Below are 19,495 nucleotides of genomic sequence, written 5' to 3'. Positions count from 1 at the left end.
TTAAAATCTGTGGAATCACACCATCTATTCTATTTTTCTGCTTCCTCAACCTTCTCTGCACTAGCTTCCAACTTCATCCTTAAACACGTGGTTTAGTGTTAACTAAAGTATTATTGATAGTTTCATTCGTAAGCATAATTTGTTAGTAGTAAATAAAACTGGGTTTTCTAGGACAGATTAATATAAAACATAATTTTTTTAATTCTGTCAAAACTCGAATTATACCACTGATAGGAATTCTTGTACATGAAAAGATTAAAAAAGAAATAGTTTGTTTGGCTAATACCAAGCCCATATTTTCAGAAAATACTCATTCCCCAATTTTTATGACAAAATCAGACAATTTACATGACCTTCCTACATTCATTTTTCTCCCTAAATTTAGAACACTTCGGCAATAGTTGATAAAAACAAAAACATTTGGAATCAAAAAGACCTGATTTCAAATAAAAAGCCTACCACTTACCAATCATATGATCTTTTGCAAGTCACATAACTGAGCTGATCTCTAGTTTCCCAATCTGCAAAATGAGATAATACCATATATATATTAGAGTGAATAATAAATGACGTTTCACCTACGGAATGCCTAGCATAATGCCTAAAACAGAGCTGGTTAATACTGTTAGCCTTCATACAGATTCAAGTGGACCCCAACTAGGATCTGCAAGGAAACTCTTGGAGATAATTTAGTTGAACTTAAGCATTTAGCAGATGAGGTCACTGAACCCCACACAGGTGAAGTGATTTGCTCAAGGTTACCCAATGAACTGAGACAGAACAGACCCCAGATCCTATATCACCTTTTTTTTTTTAGCTTAGCCTTTACCCACTACTTTATACCATTTCATTCAGAGGAAAACTATTTTCAAATTCCATGCAAATGCATTTGTGCGAAGTATTTTACATCAAGCAGAAAAGGAAAGAATTAAAACAAAATAGTGTGATGAAAGACCATTACTATAGAATTCAAATATACTACCACGTTGATAAAAAGAAAATTGGGCTTTTGAAATCTACTTAACTGTCCTAGACCATAAGAGCATAGCTTTCAGCAGTGAAATGAGAGTAAGGAAAAAGTTAATGTAAAAGAAATTGAATTCAAGGAAATCTGCTTAACTCTATCTGATCCACGATAATAGAAAAATATAGATTTAAAACAGTAAAATGAGGACATTAGAAATGGCATTTTAAAGTTATAGATATAGGAGCCAAAGTGGATTTAAGTAGATAAAATATTAAAAGTCACCATGTATCATAAATTGTTCTGATGCTAATAATAACAGCAACCATATTTCCCCCAAATATTAAATGTTAAACACCGCGTTAATAATTATTTATCATCTGCAGTGCCTGGGTGGCTCCACTGGTGTCCAGCTTTGGCTCAGGTCATGATCTCACGGTTTATCGTTTTGAGCCTCCCCCCACCCCCCCGCCCCTTCGCCTCAGGCTCTGTGCTGACCGCTCAGAGCCTGGAGCCTACTTCCAATTCTGTGTCTCCCTCTCTCTCTGCCCTTCTTCCCTCACTCATGCTTTGCCTCTCTCTGTCTCAAAAATAAATATAAACATTTAAAAAATGTTTAATAATTCATTTATCATACTAAGGGTAAATATTTTTGCAATCTTTCAGTAGTTTCAAATATATACATATATTTATATATTTGATATTTATATATATTTATATTATATATAAAAAAAGACACAGGACTAAGAATTTTAGAAGTGGCAAACTCAGATGCAAACATCTGACTCTGAAACTCATCATCTTCCTATTATACTTCTTGCTGCCAAATAGAAGAAGAATACCCCCTCCCCAATTTCTAATCTGTGGCTCAGTAGGGAGGCATTATTACAATGTCACTTTTGCTTTTCAACACTGATAATCTCTTTGTTGCCAGAGGTGGGCTTCTTACCTTCCATTCATTCAGACACAGCCACAGCCGCTATCCTAAGGAAGGAACAAAACAGCATGACTCAAACACAGTGGCATCACATTTTTATATTTGTCTTCAAAAGCCTCCATTTATATTAACAGACAGAAAATGTTTCACCAGACTGATCTACCCAACCCCTTCAGACTAAATATTTTCTGAGGACAGGGAGAGAGGAGCTATAAAGTCAGTCACAGATACGTAAATGCACCTGAGGGCCATACACCCTGACCTTCAACCCAAATCAACATTTAATTGGGAATCCCTTTAAGACAGAAGATCATAGGAGAGGGGGGGGGGGGGGGAAAGTTAGAGAGGAAGGGAGACAAACCGTAAGAGACTCTTAAAGACAGAATAAACTGGGGGTTGAAGTGGGGTGGGAGGGAGGGGAAAGTGGGTGATGGGCATTGAGAAGGGCACCTGTTGGAATGAGCACTGGGTGTTGTATGGAAACCAATTTGACAATAAATTTCATATTAAAAAAAATACAATAGATGCTTCAAAGAACCTATGCCTAGCTTCCAGTGTTAAGGTCAAGGAAATACCAAGCCACAAGGAAAAGTCTTGTCCACAAGATGTACTGCTGAAACTCCGGTTCATAGCTAGTCTTGGGCTAATCCTAAATCTGACATCTATTTTTTGCGTAAGAGGAGAAATGTCCACGGGCCTGGAAGAAGGTCTGATGAAAGTTACAAGTCCCCTGAAGGCTCCAGTTGAGTGGCACAGAGCAGGTGAAACTTTCTCGTGCCTTCTAGGGATTCCAGATTTGACTTAGTTTAAACCTGAAATGATTTACAAAACCCCAAACTGACTTATGAAGTTTGACATTTACTAGATTACTTTTTCTGCCAGCATGCAGAATGTGATCTTGATGTAGAAATTACATTCACTTTCACAGAGACAAAGAAAATTTCCTTTCTTAGGATACCTTTTTTTGCAACTTTGAAAATGCATACCAATACATAACAAAATTAAAGGACTAATATTAAAAAAAAAAAACCTAATAGAGGTCTTGACCACAGGGCTGTTTTAATTGGCTATTCTTTTCTATTTTTAAAGAACTGAGTTATCTGTATGCTGCAGCTCGTTTATATTGAAGAGAGCATAATAATTAAATTACATGGACATTAGGACTATAAGGAAGCTAAGCTATTTGTCCTGTGTGTGAAATAATGAACATCTTGTTCATAACCATTGCCATTATAATGTTATTATGCAACCATTAAATTGAAGTTCTTATTCCACTGCTAAAACAACTGATCGATACCCATTTCCATCCTCTGATGGTTGGAGCCCAAATGATATTATTGTAAATGAGCCACAGACAGGTAATGAGCCTTTTGCATTGAAATATTCAAAAAAATTCCCCAAAGCTTCTAATTTCCTTAAAGGATGGTACCAATTATCAACAAAGTTATCCATGTAGGTAAGAAAATGTGCTTCACATCCTCTGTCCCATGTAACATCATATTAATATTTGAGATGGAACATGGAAACAATAAATTGTCCTACAGAGCTACTCCCTGACCTCTGTCCAGAATCAACCCCACTGAGATAGTCTCGTTTCAATTCTAAGTTGAGCAAGCGTGGGTTCTAATGAGCCAGGTCATATATGACCCTTGTAAGACTGATTTACTGATGGTTTCTGTTTTGGGGTGCTCTTGGAAATAGATTTCTTTCTATCAATGGCATGTGATTTCCTGAAATCATATTCAAGGAGAGCTTAAGTTCTATGCTCGAGAAAAGGTGGGTAGAAGTTTAGGTATAATAGGAAGACAGAAACAGGCCTCTGGAGATTTAAAATAAAAAACAAAACAGGATACTTTTACTCCAAAGAGGGAAAAAATTATTGCACACCTTTGTTTAAAGCTTTATAGAATATATTTTTATTAAAGTAGATGACATATAGCATGTAATCTATAAAATTATGCGTCTATATTACATGTGAAATTATACACATGTTTTCAGAAAAAAAGATGCCTGGTATATTAATACTTTATTAACAATATTCCTTTTGTATTAAGTACCAACTGGGGGCCGTATACTTTAATAGAGCAGTGAAAAGATAGCTGTTGTAGCCACTGATGCTGTCTTTCCTGGCCCCCCTCATTTGAGGAGGTCCTGTTACGGGCTGAATTGTGTCCTCTAAAAATTCAAATGTTGAAGCCTAACCCCCAGTAACTCAGAATGTGACTGTATTTGGAGATAGAGACTTTAAAGGGGTAATTAAGCTAAAATGAGGTCTTTATGTCAGACCCTAATCCAATATGACTGATGTACCCAAAAGTAGGGTATATTAGGACAAAGGCACATGCTCAGGGGAGACCATGTGAAGAGACAGGGAGAAGATGGCTATCTACAAGCCAAGGAAAAGGCCTCATAATAAGCCAATTCTGCTGACACCTTCATCTCAGACTTCCAGCCTGATGAATTGTGAGAAAATAAATTCCTGTTGTTTAAGCACTTTTTAATGGCAGTCTTAACAATCTAATTTGGTCCCTGTGAACTGGGAGCCTTAAATTGCTGATCTGCCTTTCCAGCATGCTTTTCCATTGCAGTGTTCCAGTTTGCCAAGAATACAGGAAATAGTCCAGATAGTACTGCCTCATCAGCCTCAGTCCTTGAGGAAGTATGATGCAGAATATGGTCCCCATGACTTGCATGGTTTGAGAAAAATAAATGTGTTTTGTTCAAGCCACAGGGATTTGGAGGGTATGTATATACACCATCACCTGTGACTGCTGCATGTCTGTGCTCAGAGGTTATTAAAGTTAGCAAATATTCTCAAAAATTATAAGGGTGCCTGGGTGGCTCAGTGGTTAAGCATCTGACTTCGGATCAGGTCAGGATCTTATGGTTTGTGGGTTCCAGCCGAGCATCGGGCTCTGTGCTGATAGTTCAGAGCCTGGAGTCTGCTTTGGATTCTGTGTCTCCCTCTCTTTCTGCTCTTCCCCTACCCACACTCTGTCCCCCCCTCTCAAAAATAAACAAACATTTAAAAAATTACACAATTGTATCTAAAATAGGGCTCTGAAAAAAAGTGCAATTATATATTTGCATAGTGAAACTACTTTTGTATGAATTCTTCATTTGATCCACATCCCAACCATTTTAAACAATCATTTCAGAAATAGTAGATGTTATTTTTCTAGGCTGTTGAGAAATTAATTCTCAGAAAGATGACTGACATAGCCAGGTCACATCATTAAAGTATGATCAAACAAGGATAAGAATCCATATTTTCATCTAGTTTTTCTTAATACTTTTTATTCTATCCTATGCCTCTTTAGGAAGTTGAGTTTACAATGGAAGAGCCATTCAAAGTAAACAAAACATGTCGTACTTTATCACCTTGGATGTATCCCTTTCCTCAAAACTACAAAATTAAACATTTTAATTTTTAATTATAAATTATAAATGGTGAAATACAGTAGTTAAAAACAGAAGTTATGAAATTTCAACTTCTATAGGGAAATTAAATATGCTTGATACTTTAATTTCTGTAAACATGTCATCTCAATATGCAGAAGGGTATCTATTTCTTTTTTTAATTTTTTTTATTTTGATAGAGAAAGAGAGAATATGCACGCAGAGCAGGGGAGGGTCAAAGAGAGAGGGAGAGAGAGAATCCCAAGTAGGCTCCACGCTGCCAGCACTAGACCTGACAAGGGGCTCAATCTCACAAACCGTGAGATCATGCCCCAAGCCAAAATCAAGAGTCAGACATTTAACTGACTGAGCCACCCAGGAGCCTGAATAGTATCTTTATTTCTATTTCATCTCTGATCTATCCTTAGACTCACATGGAGTCCAACTGCTTCACAAGCTAAGTTTTAATTAATTCAGTATGATAAAAATTTGTTAAGTCCTTAGATGTTTTCTGTTCTGTGCTAGACTGAGGGACCCAAAAAAGATGTCAAAAACTAGGCCTATGAAGAACAAACTTATCAAGTTAAATTGCAAAACTCTTTGCACTTGTAGACATGAAGCAGATATATAATGACTGAGAATATGATTAATTATTTTCCATAACACAAGATGAATCAAAGGATACATATTTCCAAGGGCATTCATAACAGTGGGTAGAATTACATGTTCACACGTAGAGTAACCAGCTTAGTTAAATGTGTAGTTTAAAATCGAGCTACAATGAAGATTTTAATAATGAATTTCACCCTGTCTTAGAAATACCTAAATTAAAGATGAAAACTAACTATTGCTTTATCTAGGCCATACCCTGGGGTACCAGCCAGATTATTCTTTACAATTTAATGTCTTTGATTTTGTGCAGTCTATCTCCATATGCTTCTAGCAGTAGGGTTTCCTTTGCAAAAGGCAATGTCCTTTGCAAAAGGCAATCTTGGCACAATTGATCTCACTGTCAGGAAATCTTTGAAGATATTCTGTATAATTTCCTCATTCTCTTAATCATGTATCTATGACAATTTCCCAATTTAAAGCCACAAAGTAAATTGAATAAGGGTAATTTAAAAAGTCCATGATCTTTTGTTAATAGCTAGTGGAGTAAAACATTATTAACAGGTGCACCCACCATAAGCACCATTCCCTAAATCTGTCACCAGAGAATAAAGAGAGAGATTCACTCCCATAAATTATCTTCATTCCATTTAATTAAGACGTGCTTGTCTTCATGGAACAAGAAACTCACTAGCAGTATTTAGGATTGTCCTCAATCCTGAACTAATTGCATAATTTAAACTCTAGTTTTCAAACTATTTAGACCAGGGTTTGAAAATGACAGTCAATGAACTGTATTTACCCCCAGACACATGTGGCTTTCCAGTGTTTCTTTTCTCATAGTTAACTGGCAGCATTGATAATTGAGAAGCTTTGCATGAAATTTGGCTTTCTGACCTCTATTGAAAAATATGGAAACTAAGGAAAAGAAGAAATAAGAGGAAAAGGTAGGAGAGGGTGAGGGAGAGGGGAAGGAATAAAAGTTAAGAGAAGAGAAAAAAAAGAACAAAGGAATAGGGAGGGGACAGGTCGGCAGCGGAAAGAGAGAAGAATGCCAGTATCTCTGGGCCAACATTGTCTCTTGGTAACAACTGGGTCCTCTGAGTAGCGGGTGTTCTCTTTAAGACGGCATCTGCCCACTCAGCTTGCTATAATCTACTCTTTTATCTGTTCTGTAACATCGGGCATATTTTCCTTCTATTAGTTTTTTAACCTACTCTAGTCCCATGGTCATTTAGTTTGTGCTCCTTAATTCGGACTTCAGACTCTCTAAAAGCAAACCCAGTGCCTAGCACAGAGTCAAATCCACAGTATAAGTTATTTGGGTTGAATTGAATTGTGTAGAATTGAAATCTAATCAAATAACTCACCTTGATTTTCACACCAACTTCCATTTCTATAATAGTGTCTTTTTATTCCTTCCTCCTCATTTCCCACTTGCAACATCAAACAGCACCTCAGTTTTGTACCTTTGCTCCTAAGCTCATCTCTCCCTAGTAATTATTGTGGTTGTCCTCTATGTAAGGACTTCATTTCCTTCGAAGCCTCCTGTTGAAGCCAGTTGCTGTCAGTTGCTCAAGCCAGAATAGGATTCATCTTAAATGAGAAAGAAAAGAAATAATGTTATCATAAAGTAGCTTGGTCTATAAACCTGTTGTTCTCAGTATCTAGGGCACAAGCACTTACCCCTTAATTTTGCATTATCAGTATTTATTCGAGAATTTCTGCATCAACTCTTATTTATCACTCTACCAAGTAAGACTCTTTAATCTCATGCAAATTAATTGATTCCAAGCAATTTGGGGTCTTAAAACATAACTAGGCTCTTTTCTCATTACTAACTTTGTTTTGAACTTACATCCTTCACTTAAGTTTATAGCCTGTGTTGTTTATAACCTGTGATAACTAGACTTCAAGTGAAAGTAAAATGTCATACAATTATTTCTCATAGCAAAATAATTTTAAAAATCCAAATATTGTGCATTTTCACTTAATGATACATTGTTTAATAAGTTTGGATTTTGGAGGTTTTTGTTTTTGTTTTTGTTTTTGTTTTTAGCATTCTGTGTGTTACATGATCATATCAGAAATTGAAAGTTTTTTCCCATCACAGTATATTTACTTCATTATATTCTTGGTATTTTCATTTTTTCCTACTAGCATAATTCTTTTCACCTACCTCAATTCATAACTCATAACTCTAAAATCAAAAGACATTCAATTTTTTTAAGAGTGTGTTGATCCTTTCACTGCAAAGCTTTTATCTAATTTAGATAAACCTCAAGATTTATGTGCATTTTCCCTTAAAGCATCTTTCTATTTTTCATATATCTTTATTATTTTATTTTATTTTTTTTTTAATTTTTTTTCAACGTTTATTTATTTTGGGGACAGAGAGAGACAGAGCATGAACGGGGAAGGGGCAGAGAGAGAGGGAGACACAGAATGGGAAGCAGGCTCCAGGCTCCGAGCCATCAGCCCAGAGCCCGACGCGGGGCTCGAACTCACGGACCGCGAGATCGTGACCTGGCTGAAGTCGGACGCCTAACCGACTGCGCCACCCAGGCGCCCCTCTATCTTTATTATTTTAACATGTTTACCTTGGCCAAGTTCTTCTTATGTGTCATTTAAAGGTAAGTATAAAAGAGAATTAAATCATTAGGAGCTCTTAGAAACTTTAGACCCAATATTATTTTCATGTCTCTCATGTATTTTCTCTCTAGTATTTCTTTTTGCTTAATATCATTGTAAAAGCCTTATTTATTCTGTATAATTTCCATGTCTAAAATATCTCGTTTTAGTTTTATTTTTTTGTAAACCATTTGGAATTTTTTTTTCCTTGAAAGATTTAACTCATCAAATATGATGTGGTCTCTACTCTTGGTTTTCTTTGTAAACACTGACTTGGTTGGTTTGGAAGCCCACTTTAGGACTTTAATTTTTTTTTCTTTTTTTTCTTTTACCTCGCCTTTCCAGAAAACACATATTCCTGTTTACCTCATTTAGATGTAGTGTTAAGAGTAGTGGACGTTATCATTGATTTCTTAGTCTATTTACAAGCTAGAGTTCTGCTTTCTGGTTGAGTGACTAAATGCACTGTGTAATTACAGTTGATCCAATGTTTTATAATCAGGTTGTAGTAAATTCTTAATGAAAATAAACTCAACCACCAACAGCCCCCCACACACACCCACACACCCATTAGATAAACACTAGTAACATTTACGCTACACACTCCTGGGAAACTGTGAAGGGACATAGAATGACTCAGGATCACCCTAATATATAAAGGAAGGAGAGAAATTAATCAACTTACTACACATTCTTAGTAAACCATTTTATTATTGCAACTTTTATTTACAATAGACACATTGTCGATGATCATTCTGCAAACTACAATTGGAACAATTCTGACAAACACAATTATATTTACAGGGAGACTAGGGCGAGTTCATTAAAATCAGGGTCCATCTTACATTCCAGAACAGAAAGGCCCCTGGCCACAGAGCAAGATAAGAAGAGAGAATAAATGTCTCTGGCAGACCGACAGGACCAGCTGGCTGAGCTCTGCCTTTCCTGCTGACCAGAATGCGCACCTCTCTTTCCATGCTATTTTAATTTTTTAAAGGACAATGGGGAACAAATGTCACTTTTTTTCCCCTCTAAAAATGCTACCTTCAGGGGCTTTCCATTTACCAGCTTGGCAAGATGCGCCCATACTTGCTTCAACAGAACATGTGCAAAACCACATACAATACTGTATTTGCAGACTCAGGGTTAACCCTGCTCACCTGGATGCCAGGAAGTACCAATACTCTGTAAACTCTCCAACGAATTAGTTGCTTAAATTCTGTTTTTAAACTATCCACTATCGGGGTGCCTGGGTGAATCAGTCAGTTAAGCCACCCACTCGATTTAGGCTCAGGTCTTGATCTCATGGTTCCTGGAGTCAAGCCCCCCACCCCCGTGGGGCTCTGTGCTGACAGCGGGGAGCCTGCTTGGGATTCCCTCTCCCTCTTTCTCTGCCTCTCCCTCTCAAAATAAACAAATAATCTTAAAAAAAAAAACAAAAACAAAAACAACCATTATCATATTTTTTAATGTTTAATTTTGAGAGAGAGAGACAGAGACAGAGACAGAGGGTGAGCCGGCAAAGGGCAGAGAGAGAGGGAGACAGAATCCTGAAGCAGGCTCCGGGCGCTGAGCTGTCAGCGACGAGACAGGTGCGGGGCTTGAACCTGCGAACCGTGAGATCATGCCCTGAGCCAACATCCAATGTTTAACCGACTGAGCCACCCAGACGCCCCTATCCGCTATCGCAAAACAGGGCCAGTTATGAAACAAATATTTAAAATTTTCAGATACCTCATCATATTTTAAAGGTTTTTTTTTTTTTTTTCAAAAATAAGTTTGGAGAATAATATATAAATATACTTGTGCCCATTTCATGGAATGGTAAATACTTTCTTTTTTGTTTGTTTTATATCTTTAAATAAATGAAATAAAATATTACTGATGAAGTTGAAGTCCATTCACGCTTTATGCTTGGTCCCATTTATCTCTGTCCCTAGAAACAAGCACTATTATAAATTGGTGGATATTGTTTAGTCCACATTTTAAGAAGGAGGAGGAGCAGAAGAAGGATTAAAAAGTAATGACATTTTTTACATTTGTTGAGCATTCACTATAAAGTAAGGAATCTTCTAAGTGTTTTTCACATCTTAACTCCTTTAATCATCAAAACAACTTATTTTTTTTTAATTTATTTTTCAACGTTTATTTATTTTTGGGACAGAGAGAGACAGAGCATGAACGGGGGAGGGGCAGAGAGAGACGGAGACACAGAATCGGAAACAGGCTCCAGGCTCTGAGCCATCAGCCCAGAGCCCGACGCGGGGCTCGAACTCACGGACCGCGAGATCGTGACCTGGCTGAAGTCGGACACCTAACCGACTGCGCCACCCAGGCGCCCCAAAACAACTTATTTTATATATAAGGAAACTGGGGCACCTGGGTGGCTCAGTCAGTTAAGCGGCTGACTTTAGCTCAGGTCATAATCTCATGGTCAGTGAGTTTGAGCCTGGAGCCTGCTTCAGATTCTGTCTTCCTCTCTCTCTGCCCCTCCCCCAGTCGCACTCTGTCTCTCTCTCTCTCTCAAAAACAAAACAAAACATAAAAAAAAAATGTGCATAAGGAAACTAAGGCACATAGAGTTTAAATAAACTACAGAAGTTCACACAAGTTACAAATTCTAGAACCAGAATATAAATCCTGTTCTTCTATGCCATATGCAGGTACATGTATCTTTTAATTATGCTTTTAGTATTATTTTCCACGTTTTAATACTTGTTTGGGTCACTAAAATTTTTTTTAAGTACGTCCCTTTTTTGTTTTGTTTTGTTTTGTCAAATTAGACATATCTTTATAAATATTTACCAGAAATAATTTTATGTATAGCTAATAACAGAATTTCTGGACCTCGTGATTATGTATTTCTATCTTCAGTAGAGATTATTAAATTGTTCTCCAAAGTGGTTATATTTACGATTCCACCAGTAGAGTTCAAGATTTTCTCTTTTTTTGTTTATTTACTTATTTTGAAAGAGAGAGAGAGCAGGAGGGCAGAGACAGGGAGAGGAAAAGAATCCCAAGCAGACTCCATGCTGTCAGGGCAGAGCTCCATTGGGGGCTCAAACTCACAAGATCCTTACCTGAGCCAAAACCAAGAGTCAGACACTTAATCGTCACCCAGGACCCATCAAAATTTTCTATTTATCCCAGATTCTTCCAGTACTTCGTATTGTCAGATATTTCCTCCATTTAGACATGTATGAAATGGTACTTAAAAAAAAAAAAAATTCATGTCCCTTGTTAGGAGAAAAATGGACTTTTTTTTTTCTTAAATGTTCTAGCTCAGTGTATTTCCCAATTATCTTTTGAATTATTCGTATTTCTTCATTGACATATAAAAATTGTAATAAGTTATGAATGCAAACAACTTAATAAAGTTGTTCCAAATAAATTCTCCCAGTTTGTCACAGGTCTTTTAAACTGCATATCTTTTTATGTTTCACATTTATTTTCTATTTTATTGCTTAATAGGATGTAATCCATTACTCTTACTGTTATAATTTATGCTTTTTAGAAACTCTTCCCTTCCTACAACTGAGAGCTAATTTTCTATAGTTTCTTTTAATAATTTTATGAATTATTGTGAATTTTATGTGTATGGTATAAGATAATTATATCTAATTTTATCAGTTTTCATATGAAGAGTCAATGTTTCTGGTTTAAGTCTCTCTGACTTAAAAATGCCAGCTCACCGTAGGTGGCTCACAGGAAGAAATGGGAAAGCCATTTTGTTATTAATCCCAATTAGTTGTTACAATTACAAGTGGCTTGTTAGAATAGAGAATTAGTGGGGCACCTGGATGGCTCAGTCAGTTAAGTGCCCACTCTTGGTTTCAGCTTAGGTCACGATCCCACAGTTCTTGAGTTTGAGTCCCACATCAGGCTCTGAACTGACAGCATGGAGACTGCTTGGGGTTCTCTCTCTCTGTCTCTCTCTCTCTCTCTCTCTCTGTTCTTCTCCCACTCATGTTCACTCTTGAAAAAAATAAATAAACTTAAAAAAAAAAAGAAGAGAGTTTTAGTTTAAAAGTACAAATAGAAGAAAATAAAGTTCAAAGTCTGGGAACTTGTAAGTGTGGAAAAGCAGATATGGAAGATTACATTTTCCAAAGATGTGACCAATGATATCTGCCATGTCATATGCTCTTCTGCAATGTGACTTCGCCATTCCCCATGTCAAGAATATCAAGTTTTCCTAATATTTTAGAATGGCACCAACATTCACTTGGACCTTTGAGTTAGAATTCTGGGAAGATTTGTTGATTCCTTGTCTCTTGCTCTACAAGTCCAGTTGGCTCCCAAACCCAATGAATACTACCAGGTTAATATTTCTTTAAAATGACCTTCTATCCATCTTTGCCACCTTAAAAATAGTGGTAGTGTCATACCGGTAACAGTAGCAATGATTACTGTCTGTCTACATTTGTGTGTAATCACTTTATGTAGATTGTCACATTTAATCCACATGTGGATCTTGTAAAATAGGTTCCAAAGTATCTTCATATTATAGGATGTCATTTATTTAGTACATGGTACAGCCAGGATTTTAACTCCAAGCATCCAACACCAGAACCTATATTTCAAGACTTCAGGTCTACATCAATTCCCACCTCAGTTTTTGCAGTAGCTCTTTAACTGCCTTCTTCCTCCTGCATTGATGCCCTCCAAGCCTTTATAACATACGGCAGTCAAATCTAAGTCATGTCACCCTACTTCTAAAATCCTGCAATGCCTTCACATTTCTTAAAATATTGAATTGTTCACTTTTCCAGGGTCAGTGAGGTCTGCCATGTTTTGGCTCACTTCTCAATTCCACCTCATTTTTGCCATATTTTCCTTCATAGTCTCTGCTCACGTGACAATGAACTACTTTAGGTGTCTGTCTTTGACAGGACTGTCTTCCTTAATCCTATAGCCTGGTGTATTAGTTGAAGTAGACTAAACGACGAGAGCAAATGGATCCAAAAGTATAACGTAATGACTCAAACATTATAAACACTTTTCTTTTTCACGCAATAGTCCAGGACGGGCATTTCAGTACAGGGAAATCAAGGGATAGAGCTCTTCTCTGCACCATCATTCAAAGTCCATGGCTGATGGTTGCTCTGCCATAGACACATTGTTTCTAAGGTGTTTGTCATTGTCATCATTTCAGTCCATGGGAGGTAGGAAGTTGTGGAAGAGGGTACTTCCAGATTTTATGGACCATTCCTGGAAGGAGCCAGGCATGATTTCTGCTTATCCTCCTTTGTTAGGAGCTTAATCATATGATGTTATCTGTCTCCAAAGGGCTGAGGTTTATAGTTCCTGCTTGGACAACTATCCCTGAGATACAACAGCATTGCCATGGAAGGAAAAATCTAGATTATGATGGACAGATTTGCCACATACTGTTAACTCTTATTCGTCCTTAAAACTCAGATTATATGACATCTGCACAGAAAGATTTTTCTTGACCCTATAAATCATGGTGAAGCAGCCCTATTATGAGCTCTCATAGCCAATTGTCTGTTGACATTTTATCTTTCTAATTACAGTGAGTTTCTTAATGAGAAACACCCATTTACCAATCATAATATTCTCAACACCTAGCACTTTGCCTAGCACATAATATAGTAGCTCTCCCGGAAATTAATTGAATTGAACTAAATTGAAGTGAAATAATATGCAATATGCCAAGACTGGAAAAAAAAACCCTGAAAACTGTGAGAAATTGGTGTTAAGGAAGCCAGGTAAAGGAATGACTGTGTCAAATACTTCAGAGAAACTAATTATGTCTGAAAAAATATTACTAGTTTTCAGCTAATGAACAGAGGTACACATGTAGAGATAATGAAGAAAAGGTGAGATAAAAGGTGAAACTATGTGACAAAAAAATCTAAAGAGGATTTTGTTTGTTTTTAAGATGAGAAGTCCTAGCTTTCCCAAAAGGTATCAGAGGCTATGGAAAATAAACAGCTTGCTCTCTAATTGTTCCCGAGTGTCTAGACTTGGATTCAATTATTTTATACTAAGCATAAATAACATATGCCCTCTGGCATTCAAGGTTAATGATGTCCAATTTTTGGCTTTCTCAATTGTCAAAGAAGTCTACTTTCTAAAAGAGCTGAGTAGGTATGTAATTAAACAAGTGTATTTTATTACTGGAATCAGAGTATTTTGAGTAACTTGACTTTTCAAATGTGTTCCAATTCTCAAAAGGTTATTTTTCCCCCAAAGTCATATCCCTTCTTGTATTCCTAAACTAATTGTGATTACATTTCAAGAAGAAAATTTAATTTTTATATCCCTTTGTTAGTGTCAGTGCACTATAAATCATAAATAATATTTACTATAGCTCTAATGTCACTTTCCTTGTCATGTGTTCAAAATAAGTACACTACACTTTTTTTTAAGGCTTTTGTATATCAAAAATGAAAATCCTCCACAAAACTCTTCATACACCTTCTTCTTTTCCTCTCCCTCTGGACTACTCTAGGTGTAGAAGGTAAATCTTGCCGAGTAAGGTAAAGTTATCAGAAGTTTAAAATATTTTGAGAAAGTGGAAGAATGCCCAACTCTGGAGCATCACCCTACATACTACTTTCTAGGCATAATTGTATTAGAGTACAGAAACTTCCAGAAGAGTAAAGGGATTCAGTGAAAATCAGACATTTTGGAGCAAAAGGGACTCTGGAAGAGTCCAATACTGCAGATTTCTTTTCTTTCTTTCTCCAGTGTCCTTTGGGCCTGGTCATACATCTCCCTGAGGGCCTGGGTTAGGACGTATACTTTGTGTTTCCACAGAACTATGCATTAATCATGAAATATCACATGACACACCTAATTAGAATTCTCCAAAGAAACCACTTGGAAAATGCAATTGGCTCAGCTTATGTCATGTCCACCCCATGACAATCACTTATGGTCAGGAGGATGGAGCCATACCTCATACCTCCTCCTCCCCAGGAGAAGAATTCTTAGAATAGGATTATCATGGACTAGAGAGATATTAGTAGAGGGGCAAAGTTCTGGTCAGGATTGAAGAACACGTGTTAGGGCTGCACATCTGAGTCTGCAGATAAGAGAGTGAATTACTCACCTTGTCAGATCTGTTTTCTTTAAAATATGGGATCTCAGAGACATATGAATTGAAGGTGGTAAAAGAACAAGGCTTGAGATGTACTTTCTGTTTACTTAAAAAAGTGCCTCTCTCTCATTTTTTTTAAAACTTACTGGGAATGAATAGGTGTCACTTCAGCAAAGCCTAGTTTCTAATTAGCTGTCTAGTTTTCAGAGGGATGAGTAAAAAAATCATAGGTAATAATTAGCAAGAGGTAAGATTAAGTATGATTTTTATTAATTATGAAAAAAAGACTTTTTTCCATCATTTGTTTAAAAATTTTTTTTCAACGTTTGTTTATTTTTGGGACAGAGAGAGACAGAGCATGAACGGGGGAGGGGCAGAGAGAGACGGAGACACAGAATCGGAAACAGGCTCCAGGCTCTGAGCCATCAGCCCAGAGCCTGACGCGGGGCTCGAACTCACGGACGCGGGGCTCAAACTCACGGACCGCGAGATCGTGACCTGGCTGAAGTCGGACGCTTAACCGACTGCGCCACCCAGGCGCCCCTCCATCATTTCTTTAAAAAGATGTTTTGGATTACTTTTTCTGAAAGCTAATGATCTCCCTTCAAATAACAAATCTGCAAAGCAATTGGAATAAGGAATATCAATACAATTTTTTTTATATACTAGGACCAGTGTTTTCAAAAAGATAAATAATTTGTTTATAATTATATTTTAAAGTTTTAATATAATCTTTCTTCAAAGTAAATGGCCTCTAACAAACCAATTTAAGTAGTTCCCATTTTTAACAGCTTTATTGAGATATAAATGAGATATAAATCACAGACCATGAAATCCATCCTTATAAGTGCACAATTTGGTGGGTTTTAGTATTTTCATAAAGTTGTGCAACCATCACCACTCTCTGTTTTTAGAATATTTTTATCATCCTCAAAAGAAACTCAGTGACCATTAGTAGTGACTACCTTCCCATCATCTTCACATCCCAGAACCAGTTCTAGACAGCCACTAACATATTTTATGTCTCTATAGATGTGCTCATTCTGGACACTTCACATAAATAGAATTATACAAAATGTGGTCTTTTGTGACTGGCTTCTTTCACTTAGCATAACATTTTCAAGGTTCACTTCAGTTGTAACATGTACTAATACTCTACTCCCTTTTGTTGCTGAATAATTTCCCATTGAATGGATATATCACATTCTGCTTACGCATTCATTAGTAGATGAAGGTTTGGGTCTCTCTACGTTTGGGTTATTATAAATAATATCGATATGAAAATTTTTGCACAAGCTTTTGTGTGCACATAAATTTTCAATTCTCTTGGATATTTACCTAGGAGTAGAATCACAGGGTCATATGATAATCCTGTTATAACTTGGTGAAGACCTGCCTTACTCCTTTCTTAAGCAGTGCGCTATTCTGCATTCGTACCAGAGACATATGAGGATTCCAAGTTCTCCATATCCTCATCAATACTGTTATTGCACATATTTTTTAATTATAATTCTAGTGAGCATGAAGTGGATCTTATTGTGGCTTTGATTTGCATTCCCGGACGGCAACTCTTTGTGCACTTGTTTGCCCTCGGCACCTTCTTTGGAGAAATGCCTAGTCAGATCTTTTGTCTGCTTATTACTTGGGTTTTTGCCTTTTTATTGGTAAGCTGTATGAATTCTTAATATATTCTTGATACAAGTTCTTTATCAGAGATTTGTTTTGAAAACATTTCCTCCTATTTTGCAGGTGGTATTTCTTGATGATGTCCTTTGAAGCACAAAAGTTTTTAATTTCAATGAAATTAATTGATTTTTTTCTTTAGTTACTTGTACCTTCAATGTTATATCTAAGAAACCATTGCCCAAACAATGGGCATACAAAGATTTATACCTATTTATTCGCAGAGTTTTATAATTTTAGCTTTTACATTTAGGTTTATGATCAAGTTCGAATTAATTTTTGCCTATGGTGTGAGGTAAGGGTCCAACTTCATTCTTTTGCATGTGAGTATCCAGTTGTCCCTAGACCGTTCATTGAAAGAATATTTATCTTAGTTGAAATATTTGTGGGAGTAGAATTTTAAAAGTTATTGATATAGTTGATAATTAGAAAAATTATTGCTACAATTGATAGGAAATGAAAAAAATGTCTGATTAAAGGTCTAGTCTCTGGATGGCTAGTTACTACTTTCCAAGAAAAGGAGTCTGTCTCATTATTTTCCCTCATAAATTGTGTATGCATTTTATCAAAAATGCTATTTGCTTCCCAGAAGGTGGCTATCTGTTGTCTCACCAAAATAGCTTATTTTATTCAATTTCTGCATAGGGGCACTTGTACCCCAATGTTTATAGCAGCACTCTCAACAATAGCCAAATGATGGAAAGAGCCTAAATGTCCATCAACTGATGAATGGATAAAGAAATTGTGGTTTATATACACAATGGAGTACTACATGGCAATGAGAAAGAATGAAATATTGCCTTTTGTAGCAACGTGGATGGAACTGGAGAGTGTTATGCTAAGTGAAATAAGCCATACAGAGAAAGACAGATACCATATGGTTTCAGTCTTATGTGGATCCTGAGAAACTTAACAGGATCCCATGGGGGAGGGGAAGGAAACAAAAAAAAAGAGGTTAGAGTGGGAGAGAGCCAAAGCATAAGAGACTCTTAAAAACTGAGAACAAACTGAGGGTTGATGGGGGGTGGGAGGGAGGGGAGGGTGGGTGATGGGTATTGAGGAGGGCACCTGTTGGGATGAGCACTGGGTGTTGTATGGAAATCAATTTGACAATAAATTTCATATATTTTTTAAAAAAATAGCTTATTTTCCATACCAGTTTGTAAATGTTTTAAAAAACAAAGCCCTGGCAAAAAAGGAGATACCAGATTTCCAAGAAATCTACCATTTGTCTAAGAAAAACTCTGATAAAATGTTCTTTTTGCCACAAGAAGAAATAGAACTTAATATATGAATGTAATGTTAAAATTTAAGCCAGTTTCAAATGATAAAGGAAATCTTATTGTAGCAAACAAGGTGTGAATCCTTTTGCAACAACAAATGTTTGCAGCCATTCAAATGATCACTGGTAAAACTACTAAAGGCCATCTTCTACTTTTTTGAAAGTCCATACATGTTAGAATCCTGGGTGGCTTAGAGGAATAGATATTATGTATTTGAAGAATCTGAGAGATTCATTGCTTTGTTTCTTGTTATTTGTTTATTATTGTCACTATTCTTGTGGATTTTTGTTTGAGTCAATCATTGTCATGGTTCCATCCGGACTCCAGAAACCTATGTTCACAAAGATTTATAAGCCAAAATACTCTAAGGTTTAAACAATTATCTTATGCTTTCTGAATCATAAAAGACTGATTTCTAACATATTATAGGAATAATAGGAATATTATAAATCCATTTACTAGGTGGGGTGCCTGGGTGGCTTAGTCAGTTGAGTATCCAACTCTTAATTTTAGCTGAGGTCATGATCCCAGAATCGTGAGATAGAGCCCCATGTAAGGCTCTGCACAGAGCATGGTGCCGGCTTGAAATTCTCTCTCTCTCTCTCTGCCCCTTAATAAATAAACATATAAATAAATAAATAATTAAATATCAGTAACTAGGTTAAAAAAAAAAAAGGTGGGGGGAAACAGAGAAACCATTATGCAAATAAGCTCCTTGCAAAAGGCTTTCAGAACCATAAAGATTCTTCTAGAGAAGATAATACTTCATATGGAGAAAAGGGCAAATCAAAATGGATGTGGCTCCTTTGATCTCAAGTCTAATGCTCAGTTAATGTTTGTTTTCTGAATTGACATTAATTAATCATCCTTTGTCACCTCATTGATATAAACCTATTTCTGGTCATCATTCTCCATATTTT

Source organism: Herpailurus yagouaroundi, unplaced genomic scaffold (assembly GCF_014898765.1).
Source record: "Herpailurus yagouaroundi ecotype Mexico unplaced genomic scaffold, PumYag 28, whole genome shotgun sequence".
Classification (NCBI taxonomy): Eukaryota; Metazoa; Chordata; class Mammalia; order Carnivora; family Felidae; genus Herpailurus; species Herpailurus yagouaroundi.
Note: the sequence above shows the minus strand (reverse complement) of the source record.